This window comes from Lycorma delicatula, chromosome 4, assembly GCF_047948215.1.
Source record: "Lycorma delicatula isolate Av1 chromosome 4, ASM4794821v1, whole genome shotgun sequence".
In the NCBI taxonomy this organism is placed as follows: Eukaryota; Metazoa; Arthropoda; class Insecta; order Hemiptera; family Fulgoridae; genus Lycorma; species Lycorma delicatula.
Window position 1 is genome coordinate 120,735,490 of NC_134458.1, and position 15,611 is coordinate 120,751,100.

The 15,611-nt window shown below is 29.6% G+C and overlaps 1 protein-coding gene across 6 annotated transcripts in view; it reads right to left on the bottom strand.

Moving 5' to 3' along the window:
- Nucleotides 1-15,611, bottom strand: part of LOC142323826 (protein-tyrosine sulfotransferase-like) — a 1,177,394-nt gene that overhangs the window by 522,868 nt on the left and 638,915 nt on the right. The window contains exon 6 of one of the 6 annotated variants that reach the window (XM_075364081.1): nucleotides 13,329-13,372. The exons of the other annotated variants lie outside the window; for them this stretch is intronic. The gene's annotated coding sequence lies outside the window, so the exon portion shown is untranslated. The remainder of the gene's footprint in view (nucleotides 1-13,328; nucleotides 13,373-15,611) is intronic. 6 annotated transcript variants of the gene reach the window in all.

The following is a 15,611-nucleotide window of genomic DNA, read 5'->3' on the forward strand; positions in this document are numbered from 1 at the left end:
GTACATCATCTTCATTTCTGTGCGCATGCCTATATGTAACAATATGTTTAGCCTACTGAAGAAGGTAATGAGAAACCACTTCATTTTTCAGCAAGCCTGGTATGAGATGCTTATTATCTTAAGAATGCCTATGCCACTTTCGAAAGTGGTTTGTATGCCATTTAAAAAAAAAAAAAATTAATGAGACTGCCTACATCTTTCTTAGTTACCCCTCTTAAAACATGTAAGTTTTATTATATACTCTTCTGCAATATTTATTTGTACAATTTGATTAAATTTCAAAATAAGGTTTGTTGCTTCAAATTTTATACATATTTATTATTCCCATTGAAGAGAATAACCTGTTAAAAAATAATTTACAGAACTATATTGATTAAAAGAACAAAAAAAAGAAATTTTTCCAATCCACATTTCATTTGAAAGTTAAATTCTTTTTTTCTTTTATTGAACAAAAGATATTAAGACTTTCTCTATTAAATATTACCTAAGGAATCAGGAATATTGGAATTCTCTATCCTTCGACTCGATCTCAGAATGAACAATACAAAAGGAGATGACGTGGCATCACGCACAACTGCGTTTAACTTTCTTAATCTAAATCAGGAACCCAATTAAGAATGACTATACCTTTATAAAAAAAAGCAGAAGTTATATTATATATCTAAAAACCTTCTTTCAAGTGAAATACTCGCCGATTAAATAACAACAAATAGAACAATACTAAAGCATTGATATCGATTTACAGGTAAATTAAAATTATGTTATATTACATTACGAAATGGGGAAATTTCGTTTTAGTTAACATAAAAAAAATAAACAGGCATAAAATACTAACATATATAGTTGAAACATAAATGCGTGACAACTTTCAATTCATTTATTACTAGAAATTTTTTGTTTAATAGTGGGAGAACAATACCTATCTTAAAACTGCAATTTTTACCACTTTTAAATAAATACAGTGTTATTAAAAATAAATAATAATAAAATAATAATCTTTCAAATCTCACATAATAAAACACAATTTTACTGAATAAAATAGCTGTAGAGATATTAATGATCTAAAAATTGAAATAATAGTGAAATTAAATTTTGAAAACATAAAAACACTACCTTCATTATTCTGTAGAGAATATTTGATTAAAAATGGATATATATATATTTATATATATATATATATATATATATATATATATATATATATATATATATAAAACATAATAAATGATAAGTGTAATATAATATATACTGGGGGTTCCAGAAGTAACTTTATCGAACTAAAAAGATGTAATTTTATTATTTATAATAGCCTGCATAAGTATGATATTTACGTTTTGGAGGGTTGGTACCAGTTTTCAAAAACAAGATATAAACAGCCGATCCCATAGCTAACTGTTTTTTTTTTTTACATCTTACGAGTAACAAGCACGAATTTCAAGCTGAATACAGAAAATACATGCTGAAACAGTGTAGAAAAGATGCAGTTATTTCAAGAAAGCACAGAAATCTTTCGCCAACCGACAATCGCTAACGAAGCGTTTCCAAACCTATATTTACATAAACTTTATTTTCGCAGTAGAACTGTCCTGAAAATTTGTTACATTCTTCGTGAATCACTCTATATTTCAAAAATTAGATTGTCGGTGTAATGAATTAGCAACTAAAACGGTATCAAAATTATTTAACATTTTGGTATTAAAAATAATTATTTTTTAATATTTTTTTGTAATTAAGACATTGGATTCAATACATAAATACGTAAAAAAATTAAATTTTTACATATGTATGGGTTTTTATAAAATCCGTTTTAAGAATTCAGGGCGTGGTCCCCCACACTGAAATAAAGAGAAAACTTTACATCAATATATGTTCGGAAACGCTTACTTTACCGGCTATCCGCCATTTTTTATTTTTAGTATAAAAATGTATCTCTCAGGAACGGGTAATTGCACTGAGCTGAAATTTCGTAAACTGTTAGCGTATCTACAGGTTTACTTGTAAATAAATAACAAAACAGATCTCTCAATTCATTTCAAAATGGTGACCATATAAACTTTTTAATTAATATATTTGCAACCGCTGGTTTATTTAAATTTTATGTTTACAAAGAATGTTAAGCGTTTTATGACAAAGAAAATGACACAATACTTACTCAAATCCGTTCGTAAATAACTAAGTTATGGCAAAAATTCTTGAAGTGAGTCATTCTAGATTAAAAAACCAGTTTTCATTTCCTATTGTAATACTGTCAGTATTGTTAATTTTTTATAATTTATTACATGATAACATTAATAAAATTATTGCAGTTGGTATTATGTGGAATTATTTAATTCTATCCAGGAGGAAATGAAAACTGGTTTTTAATCTAAAGTGGCTCACTTCAAGAATTTTTGCAATAATTTTGTTATTTACGAACGGATTTTAATAAATGAGGTCTTATTTTCTTTTTCATAAAACACTTAACATCCTTTGTATAACATTTAAATAAATCAGCAGTTGCAGAGGTATTAAATTTAAAAGTCTACATGGGCGTCATTTTGAAATGGAATGAGATATCAGGTTCATTACTTTTATACAAGTATACCTCTACGTACCCTAGCAGTATACGAAATTTCACCTCGATACAATTAACTGTTCTTTAGAAGTAGAAAATATTTTATACTTCAATGTTAAATACTTTCACAGGGATCTCCACTTCGTCAGAACGTTTTTTATAAATACGGTTTAACTTTTAAAAGATGTACTTAAAAATATTAAAATTAAATACACGTTTATATTTATTACCACAGTCACAGATATAAAATGTATATTGAATGGCAAATGAACATATATTTAATATTATATTACATAGTATAAATCAAGCAGTCTCAGTAGTTTCCAGAAAACAAAAAGCAATTTATGTTGAAGCGAAAATTTAATTGAGGGATTGTTTAAAACCGTCTTTTAAAGAATTCAAAAGTTAATTACAAAAGTTAAAGTCATAATCATTACCAGACCAAAGATAAAAGTAAAGCTAAATTAAATACTAATTTATTTTCTAACATTTCTTTTTCATAAACGAAAAATATGTTTGATTCAAAAAAAATTATATACGCATTTTATTAAAAAGTTTAACTACATATGTTTACTTGTTTACCACAATACTGTTATAATTTAGGTCATTAAATACATTTCAAATTATAATAGTGGAAAAATTTAATTTTTATTACGATTGTTCAAAAAAAGTAATATTAATAATGATAATTAAAAACTTAGAATAAAAAACATATAATTTTAAATTTTATAAAAATATTTAATTTCATCGTTTGTTAATTATTTAATCAAATTTAAACTAAACTAAATTATACTGGAATGGAAATTAACTCCTAGAATAAAATATAATGAAATTTTTCAGAAGTTAAAATAAAGAGCAAGTTATACTCGTATTAATGAATTACCCTTCAATATTTTAAGATTAAAATTAGGGTTCGTGTGATTGTGTGAACACAAATTATATATATATATATATATATATATATATATATATATAATTTTTATTGTTTTGTACAGATTTTAACATGAAGTGTGAATTTGAAAAATTTTATTTCACCCAGAGGTCCCGGGTTCGAATCTCTGTCAGGCACGGAATTTTCATACACGCTACAAACCATTAATCAAATCCTCTGAAGCAATACTCAACTGTGGATCCGGAGGTTAAAAAAAAATATATATATATTTTCAAAGTACAACGTTCTACTTACGTTCAATTAACGAGAAGACCCTAGACACAAGCATCAAGTTTCAACTCATTCAACACTGTGACTCACTCATAAGTGCGTATAAAAAGTACACCACTAACTTCATAAAACACAACTAACATCAAATAACATCTCATAACCTCAAATTGAGGTTATGTTATCTGTTGTCGACCTTAAATTGAGCGTAAATAAAGAACAACTAAACCAATCTTCATCAAATTTTAACATGAACAACTTCAGATACACTACTTAACATATATAAATTTCAATGGAATTGAACCAGTAGTTTTGAAGATTTTCGAGCCTCAAAACATCTGACTAGATTAAGATGAATGTTTATTAATATATTCTGTCAATCATGAAATGGAAATAAAGTAGGGAAGCGTCAATGGTCGAAGCACAAAGCGAATTTGATAATGGAGGTGAGAAGAGCTAAAATTAAAATAAATATGTGAAATATTTATTAAGCGTTATCAATAAATAGATCTTCTTCACAGGAGGTGTGATAAAAAAAATATTCGACCTTATTTTTCATCGCGGTAACCAGTTGTAGCGCGGGAAGAAGACTGTCGTGGAATGCGACCTTGACTCGTATTAGTTGCGTACGATTCACTGTTCTGCTGCCAGTCGCTGCTTAGTAGCCATGAAAGTAAAACGTGTGATTAGTGCTTATCCTGTTTTCGTTGTCGTTCAAAATAACTCGATGGGTTAAACAGAGAATCTGCATTAAATCTTGTCAGAAACTTGTCGACACGCAAGTAGAAGCAATAAGGAAGATTCAAACAAATTTTAGTGATGAAGGTGTGGGTGTTACACAAAGAGTGGTATCGTCGTTTCCAAGATGGCTTAACATGTCAAAATTGACGAACGCTCTGTGCAAACCTTCCATCACCAAGAATCCCAGAAAAATCGAGCGAATTCGGCAGATGGTAATGATCTTCAAATAACAAATAGAGAGCTTGAAGATGAAGTAGGAATTTCATTTAGCTCAATGCAACTGAATTTAACGGAAGATCTCGGGATGCGGCGCGTATCAGGAAAAGTTTTCTCAAACTTCTCACTCCTGAACAAAAGGGAAACCGACTGCAAGTTGCGAAAAACACGTTGGAATATGCTAATGGTGATCCTGATTTCATGAAGAAAAAAATAAAGAGATGAAACATGAGTTTATGGATTTGACTGTAAGACAAATATACAGTTACATTATTGGAAAACTCCAAGTTCTTTGCGGCAAAAAAAGCCAGGTAATCACGAAGCGATGAAGCGAAGTCATGCTGACAACATTGTTTTTAATATCAAGGCATGGTTTACGAGAGTATGTCAATAATGAGTAAAAAATAACTGTTCTTCGTTGATTAAGAAATCGTCTTGTTCGAAGCAAATTAACATAGCTTTAGGAAAATAGCGACTGGAAAATTTATCACGAGAACGCTCAACCCCATGCATCACAACTTATTCAGAGATTCTTGGCAAAACAAGGGATCGAACGACATCATCAGGTGCCTACTCACCAGACATGGATCCCTGCGTCTATTTGGCTCTTTCCTAAGCTTAAAATTCTGTTTAAGTGAAAGAGAGAGAAGAAATCAAATAAACGCGACAATAGGATTTATGATGCTCATTATAAATGATTTTGAAAATGCCTTCAAAAATGGAAACATCCTTGGGATATGTATTTTGCATCAGAATGGGTCTACTTTGAAGGGGACAAGTCACTGAATTAAATTTTTTAAATATTTTTATAAGCTAAAGTTGGATACTTTTTGGATCACACCACGTATATTAGAAAAGCTATTTTGATTATTAATTTTGCTACAATTTTATTATTCCAACATGAGCAGTATTAAAATATTATATTTAAACATTTTTTACGTGGACTATTGTAATAAAATATTAGTAAAGATGAATTGTTTTTTACGTTCATGGATGTAATCTGAAAGCATTTCTACGAGGGAAACCAGTACAACTAACACTGAACTTCTATTTGAATGTTGAAAAAGTAGTAAATAAAAAACCCATAAGGCTCTATCTTGATAATCCCTCTAGCTATACCTTGTTCTTTTAATTTATTGTTTCTCCCTTACAGAACATGTATTGAATATTTTTACAAATTAATATAAATATATCGGTTATAATTATATTTTTTGAGAAAATATCATTGGACCACAAAACATATAACTGAGGAATGACAAATGAAAAAAAAACTGTTGCAAAACACACACTTGCCAATAAGTATGAAAAATACTTAAACCTGTAATTTGCAAGGAGTATTAATAATTACTTTAACAATTTAAACAACACCTCACGTATAAAATAACACGTATTTTTTCACTACTATACTTGTAATTTTTTTTTGTACAGATTTTAATATGAAAGTGTAAGTTTGACAAGACTGACTCACACACATTATTATAGCAAACATATTCCATCTGTTAAATCCATCAACATACTTTTTGTCAATGAACTCTCATAGACAAAAACACTCTAAACATTAAAAGATCTTCCTATCTTAATAAAAACAGAAGCTGGAAAAATCACCATGAGTTATTTAAAAGTACTAAAAACACGTAAAAAAAGATTAGGAAAGATAAAAGTTGAAATGCGAACGGAAATTCTACATTTTATAAAACGAAACAAATTATAGAACTAAAAAAAAGACGGTAATGAAAATTCAAAATTTAACAGAACATTACGAATAGAATATTTAAGATGTTCGTTACAGAAACGTGGCGATGAGAACTCTCATGACGTATCATGCGGGAACAATATTTTTCTTTTTATCTTTCTATCGAAGAACATTTTTATAACTGTGAACACATCAACATTCTCTATCGACAATCACATTCGCGTCACCGAGATTTCTACTGTATTAATAATTATTATTAAAACAATATATTAAGTGACACAAAACTTATAATTTTTTACTTATTCAGTGTTTATTTATTCTCCAATTATTTATTGATTAATATTTTTATATTTACATAAACAAACACTCTTAATATTTTACACAATATTTCATCTAACCTAATATACGTATACATTATCCTAAAATCATAATTTTAAGTTATTTTCTTATATTTATAATTAAAATACTGTGAAGCATAAATTAAATGTTTTCAATAATTTTTTTAATAAAAATATTAATCAAAATAAATGTCTACAATTCAATTAAAAACAGGTTGCAGTGTACATTGATGCGATGCAGGACGGCATAGTTTTCATAAATGATGGCCGGCTCGGACGACGGGATTGGTGAGGTCATGTTCACAGTGTGTACACGTCATGGTTTAAAAGATGTTGTCAACTGACAGTAAAGATGTAGTTTTTGTTACCTTTCACATATTTTTGGGTTTAATCAGGTAATGATAATATATTTTCCTATTTCACTTCTGCTACCAATACTCTCATTGAGGCGTAGAGGTATAAAAATTGATTGGAAACACAATTTAGTTGTTATCCATATTTCACTCGCCAGTTAGTTCGCTTAACGTTAGTTATCATTCCGGCTGCCTTCGGTTATCCACTAGCCAGTTTTTATCATTGAATATTTGCGATATTTATTTTACTGCATCAACATGTTCGTGAAGTGAACAAGTAGAAACTTGTCAGTAGACACATAATCAAGTACATCACTCTCTTAATATAATCATATTTTCTCTTTCAATCTGTAATGTGCGTACTGCGTACTTTTATTTGCAACAAAAATGCAGTATTATAAAATTACTGAAACTCATTACTGCAAGTTCCGTACAGAAGTAATAAGAAAAACAGGAAATGACATATTAGAAAATCAGAATTACATATAACGTAATCCTATAATATATATATATATGAATCTCCCTAATGGAATAACAATTTTTGTTTTTTTTTTCTAATAAAGTATTTTAATAAGTTTTATAATTTAACAATATGTTAAGAGGAAAAAACTGAATCTTAATTTGAGGTTAAGTCGAGATTAACAAAAATTATTATTCTAACATAAAAAAGACAAAAATGCGGTTTTTTTTAAATAAAAATAATAATAACAACCACGACAAATTAATTTCCTTATTAGAATAATGCTTTCAGATAATTTTAGCATGTTTTATTTTGTTTAAATTCAACTAGACATGCAGTAATGTACTCGTACAAGCATCTGTGTCCGCAAGTCATACAAAGTTATTTTATGCGAATCGTGAGTGGGCGTGTATCTTTAACATAAAACTTTAAACAACAACAACAAGCTAGCAGAGAATAACAACAAGAAGCGTAAATACAATAGTACAGCAAAGTACTGTATCGTTTCACATTATTTTCTACGAACCTAACAACAAACAATAACAAAGAGCTATACGAACTGCTACTATTATAGTACAGCATACGATGAACTTATACGTAACAAAAGAAATAATTCTAATTTAAATATATATGTAACAATCATTTTACTTATAGAAGACCTGCACTACAACCACCGAAATCGAAATGCGGTTTATATGAATGTAATTATGATTCTCACACTGAGATTCAAATGTACCGTAAGTTAAGTCTACATATGTAAAGTAAATTTAATACAGCATTATAAAAAAAAAATTCAAGTAAAGCTGTTGGAGGACATGTCTAATAACCAAACCCCGACATGTTCTTAACACTAAATATTCATTCACTAAAAACTCAATCTTATCACTAAAAGTTGTTGGCATACAAATTGTAGGATTGCAAATCCTGGGAAGATGAATTATAAAAAAATACGGAATGATCGAAAAGTTTTGCAACTTAAACATTACAGTTACGTAACACCAAAAAAATACAAGGAGACCAATTTACTCAAAAAAACTATTAAACATTAATAAATACAAAAATAAATATTGCATAGTTTTATAACTTCATTTTACTTTATTATTATAAAATGTTCAAAATCCTCCATTTTTAGATGTACAGGCACTAATAGTATTTGCCTTCATCTTAGCGGTATTTTTTTTAGGTAGATTTCATAAGATGCTACGATTTGATAAAAAGCTACCTATTGTAATGGGTACCATGATTCAACTTCCAGAAAATGTTGGAATACATTAATAAATTACATTATAATACATTATTAAAATACACTAATATTATTGTAATGTAAACAAGAACAGTATTGTTATTTCTGCGTAAGATTTCGGTCAAATGATTACTAATATTGTAACGACCGCATAATAAAAATATATAAGTTTTAGGTAGATCATCGTATTAGGTAGATTTCATAAGAAAGCTACCTATTGTAATGGGTATTATGATACGATTTCCGGAAAATTCTTGACATATCTTCGCGTTTCACATCCCCCAGACCCCAAAAATACCGTCAGTTCAAAAGTTTATATATAAATTTATATATATTTCACTTTCTTGTGTACACAATAACTGCCGCAATTTTGCGCCAATCACTTTCAAATTAATACATAAACAATAACAAATCTCGGTCGAGTTTGTTAATGGGAAAAATCGGACCACAGATGTGGAAACGAGGGAGCTTTTTCGAAAAAAAAAATATAGCTATAAATTTTCTTATTAAGTAAAATATCGAATTCGTTTAAAGTTCCTACTATTTTTTTAATAAGGACCCGAAATTCATCTAAGTAAAGTTTTTTGATATCACCAACCTTTGGCCCATGGGATGGAAAATATGTGGTTTCGATGATAAAAAAAATCATACCTCCCTTAATAGACACAGTATCGAATCTATTTAAAGTGGCCGTTAGTCCTCTAAACATTTTGTCTGAAACAATTGTTGATATGACCAACTCTTACGGCAAGGGATGACCAAAATATTGTTGGAATTGTAAGAAGATGGGGCTTGTTGTATGCTAAACATGTGAAACTTTTTTTTCACATGCAACCATTGTCGTATTGAATTTCTTAACTTTAAGGTGGAAATCTTTTTTATCCCCTACTTAGCACCGGTGAAATCTACTTCCTCCTTCCAGCGTGCCGAAAGGGATTTTTTTTAATGTTTGCAGCACTGATGTGGATTATTTCGACTTTAATTTTCCGTTTGAGTCGATCAATTGCGCGAGAATTATTTCTGAACAATTTTTCTTTTAAATTTAAATAACCATAAAGAAAAAAACATCCGTGGGAGATAAATCTGGTGACCTAGATGATCATAGACCACAGTTAATGACTTTCTCCCACAAAGAACTCACGTAGCACAACATAATGTTATATACTGTACGGGTTGTTGCACGTCTTGGTGTAACCAATAATGTTCACCTTCTTCTAGCTTTATTATGAAGTTAGTTATAATTTGATGGTAGTGTTCAAATGTTACTGTTTCCATGGAAATTATTAGATCCATTATTCTCTTCCAAAAAATCTCGCACCAAAGTCCGATTTTTTTTTTAATGTAATGAATTTTTGTGGAAAACATGAGGTTTCTCTGTAAGACATCAGTTATTCTGGCAGTTCATAATGCCATTTAGATAAAATCGTACCTTGTCACTAAAGAAAATATTATTCGAGATCTGAATATGCCGCGAACAAAATGCATAAACCATTTGCAATAGCTGTATGCTTTCCCGTGATCATGTTCTCCCAATTTCTACACTATATGAATACGATACAGATATAATTTTAATTTCTTTGTGACTTTGCGGATATCCGATATGGACTCCCATTGACATTCCAATTTGCTGAGATATTATTGACTTTAGGTGATCGTTCAAAGGATTTAAGGACAAGTTTTAAAGATTATTTAAAATTCTTGGCAGGCCAGACCGTTGTTATCCGTTCACACAACAGGTTTCTCTAAAACTAGCGACTTTGCGTGAAATTGTTGACTTACTGGGTACATTTGATTGAGAAAAAGCTAAACCGTAGTCTGCTTGGTGCTTTAAAAATGAGTGCGATTTAAAATAAATTTCAAGAATAAATGGGCGTTGAGACTATAAAATGCATGACAATATTTTCATAGCTCACCTGGCACTTGCAACATCATATAACGAATCACGCTTCTAACTTGTTCCGCTCAAATGTTTTCGATCTTAACTTGAGAATAACTGAAGAACAGTTCATACAATCTTTATAAAATTTTCACATACATAACTTCAAATACACTATTACACCATGTTTAAATTTACATGAAATTGATCAAGTACTTTTGGAAATTTTTGAGCCTCAAAACTTTACACGTAGGCCTAAATATATATATATATATATATATATATATATATATATATAAAAGGAAACCCTATTTTAAGTGAATGCTATTTGATTTACCTTCATCCCCCCCCCCCCGACAATATCACCATGCGACCGAAAATAATACCATACATTTTTCGAAAAGTTGGTAAAAAATATCATGGTATATAATTCAGTGTCCCTAAAAACAGAACTTACGATATTATTAACAAAATAAAGAGTTTTTACCGCAATGTTTAAACTTTTCACAATCATTTACAATCACGAATTCCGTCTTGAACCAAATTTATTTTAACATTTATTATAACTTTCACTTTGTTAATTCAGTTTCGTTCTAAATTCATTCCAGTTCCCAGTAAATTTGTTAATTTTAGAAGTAAATTAACTACTGGTATTTAATTTTAATTTAATGATACTATTCCTTTATATTAATTAATTTACTGTAAGCTTCGATTTTGCATTTATATGTACTTTTACTAATCCCTTAGTACCTACTGATGATGATTGTCTAACAATAAAAATGCGTATCCAGTTTTAAAACTTTACTGATTTTTTAACAGTTCTTAAGCGATTTTCTATTTAAAAATTTAATTCAATGCTCGCTTAGAATAGCTGTTTTGTTGTATTTAACAAGCTGCCTTAATCGATTACGTACAAGCTCTAGAGGGAAATAGGTCAGATGTTCTTCTTAAGTTGATGCGAAATGGTGCTTAACGAAAATAATTTATTACTTATAAGTAATAGTTCTTAATTCTTCATTTTCCTATATTTATAATGTTTATTCATTACTGTTCTAAGTGTTAATAAAATTTGACAAAACATTATCTCTTTACCAAAATATTTTTAAAAGCGAATAAACATGTTGCTACATTATAACTTTATTTAAAAAATAAAAATAATTTTCCCCACGAATTTAAAGTTATTTTCATCATTAGCTTCTCACTTAACAAAAGTCCTAAATTAATTTGTTATGCCTATTAAATTTTACAAAAATTCAATCATTGTTTAATGATAATGTTTAATTTTATATGATATTTTAAAATGTATTAAAAGCAATTTAAATGATAATAAATGATAAAGCATGCCATCTTGAAAGTAATAAATGTTTAATTTTTTCTTGCGAAATCTTTTCAAATTTACCGCTATAATTTGTATTTACATTAATGAGTAAATAAGTATCCGCATATTCGTCCCATATCTTTTATTACACTAACTTATGCACATGAATGCTTACAGCTGATACAACTATGATTACGTTATCGAGGTTTTTGACAGGGTCATTTTTCTCGTTTTTGTTTCAATCTATCCATACCCGTTCCGCTAGCATTATTCACCAAGGTGGAATAAAGAGCAGTAATCCAATTTTTCTGGTCGAAAGATGTGCTAGGGGCTGAATTTAATTGATGTATTACAACAAAATACGGGAACTGTGATCTACGTAGAAGTATGTATGAGCGGATAGAAAAGTTTAAAAGTGGCCGCACAAGCGTGATTCACGACAAGGAAGCAGGGCGACCATTAACTACACCAAAGACGGGAAGCTCGAGAGATAATACTGGCAAACCGGCTAAATAAAAATCAACAATGAAATGTGTTCTCTTCAGATTAGCCATAGTTCTGTCTGCCTATCATGAGCTAGACTTCTTTAAAATCTGTTGCATGACAATGTATTCCCGCACACTGCCGGCCAGACCATTAAAATCTGTTACCCACATGGGTTTTGAGGAGCTAGACCCCCAGATCAAGCCCCTCCCGTCTATTATCGCTTTCGACCAGTCAACAGTGTTTTACGAGATTATCGAGTATCTACGAGCAATGAAGTGCGAGAAGCTGTGCATAAATGGTTGTATAACCAACTGAAAACTTTCCTCTTTGACGGAATACACATACTTGTGAATTGCTAGACCAAGTACATTGGACTACTGGAAAAATGACATGGATATTCAATTCCTACTTTAATATAAATAAATTTTTTTTAAAAATGCAGAAAATTTTATATATTCCCTCATATTTATAAAATGTTGAAACATATTTCACTACAATTTTCATTAATTATAAGGCCTACTGAGATGTACCCCTTCCTTATTTCCTGATAACTTAGTCTATTTCAATTAACAAATCTTAATAGCGTCAACAATCCGTACATATTAATAAAAGATTTTATATCAATTTTCGAGAAAACAAAAAATAAAATGGATCATTTCTGCCGGAGATGTACAGAAAAAACGAGCGTGGTCATGTAAAATTTTATAGCCAGATTCTTATTTACAACTGACGTTTCACTGAATAAAAATAACGAAAATTTACAGCGAAGAATTACAACTAAGACGCTCATATTTCCATATAATAAACTACAATATGTGAAACAAAAAAAAAAAACTATAGAAATTCCATTGAATAAAATAACAAATTAGTGTTCATTTTCACATAACTTACATTTTGGGAAAATAAATAGTATCACCTCCATCAGCAATACTCACCTGAAACAAAAAAAAAACATCATTTTTAAAATTATACGTGCGTAAAATTTATATGTAAGCTGTAATTACATCAAATAACAAATTAAAATAAGGACTAATCAACAAATATTGAGGTAGCGTATAATTAAACGCTTATATTTTCAGATAAAAGATAAACAGATCAAAGTCAAGTCAAACTAGTTAAATTAGTTGTCAGTTACTCGGTTCCGTATCTGTAGTAACTAATTATATTTAACAACACAAACTGGCTTAGATAAACTTCCACCACGAGTACATAATTTACTTTGATACTGAATAAATAAAACTAACAGATATATATATATATATATATATATACCACACACTAGCAATCTGTCGCAGCTTCGCCCACGCTATATGGTTGCTTGCGTTTCCCGTCGCGGTCAGGGCATATTTAGCCGGTCAGGGGTCGTTTCACTCACCCTTCCTGTTTAGCCAGGGGCTCTACCCCATGAACTGCTCGGTGTTCATTAAACTCATGCTCGTGAGAATAATAATAAATAAAAATGAGATCCTGTTCATTTTATAAAAACCATCAGTGTATTGTAATTTCATCACAGCAACAGTTTGGTCAATAAAGGTCTTAAATTTCAGTGTTCTAAGAAAGTGGGTTTAAAAAAAGTCGGCTTCCATCTTACAAATATTATTTATAACTGGTAACTTGTACGAAGTACGGGTAAAATATATTTTTCCCAGTTCTTATAGTTCACACACCACTAGGAACTGATCGTACTTCGTCTCATTTTTTTTTTTTTAGTTACTTTCATTTTATATCTTTTAGTCGAAGTAACCGGGGGCAGATGCAGCCAGTCGCGTCGTACATACAATAACAGCGGCTGTGTTGGTTGAACTGCCGCACCGAAAACCGTCGCACCCCTTAAAAATTCGAAATCCGAAAATGGTTTTCAAATATTTATCTGAAGAGTATTTGTAAGCTCCAATCCAGTAAATATCTTGTTTAGTATAGTCGGAAGTGGGGAAAACTTGCAATCATTATTTACATTTTTTACCTTTCTTCAATCTTTCAAGGTTGAATTTCGAATAATCTAGAAACTGGTATTTAGATAATTACATGAAAATTACAAACACCAAAATTCAAATTTATATCTTCATTCGTTACTGAGAAATTAAAAAAAATAATAAATTTCATTATCACTCCAATTTAACCCTCTGAACTCAGAATATCAAAAAATCCTTCTTTTTAATGTGCATTTAAACCGTCAGAAAACGTGTGTACAAATTTTCATTAATTTATCTTCAGTGGTTTTTTCTTTTCTGGGCGTTGATGAATCAGTCAGTCAGAACAAGTTCTTATATATATATATAAAACTATCAAATCATTAGTACAATAAAATGGATAAAAATCCTGAAATTGAGAGGAAAAGAGAGGCCATCGGTAGGAATTATATCTCTAGTTATAGTGAGGGAAAATGTAAAAGAAAAAGACATTACAGAAGAAAATCTATCAAAATTAATAGAACGTTAAAACGAGAAAATACAGCTTATGCTAAGATTTATAAAACATCGGTTAAGTAATGGGAAAATATTTTACGGAGATTTACAATTTTCAATGGAGTTTTCGCCCATACTTTACACAGTAATAGGTTTCGTAATGATAACAATACAGTACACCATTTGTCATTAAATATAAGATACCATTATCTGTTGTGAAAGGTAAAAGGAAATTTATAAACTAAGAATATAAATACAGATAAAACAATTAATCATCGAAGTTATATTTATAAATATGTTTAATGATTATTTAATTGACTATTACCTGATATATATATATATATATATATATATATATATATATATATATATATATATTGGTTTCTGTTAGTGTTACTTCTTCACGCAAAACCTTCTCAACAGACTGAGCTGAAATTTTCAACGTCCAAAGTTTTTATTATTGGGAAAAACAAAGGACTATTATCGTTACGAAATATTTCATCGTTTCAAGATTGTGATCATTTTAACAACCGGATTATGTTCGTTAACATATCGGATTGGTCTAGTGGTGAACTTGTCATCGCAAATCATCTGATTTCGAAGTCGAGAGTTCTAAGGTTCAAATCTTAGTGAAGGCAGTTAAGTTTATACGGATTTGAATAGTAGATCGTGTTCTTTGGTGGCTGGGTTTCAATTAACCACATATTTCAGGAATGGTCTACCTGAGACTGTACAAGACACTTCATTTGCATTCATACCTACCATCCTC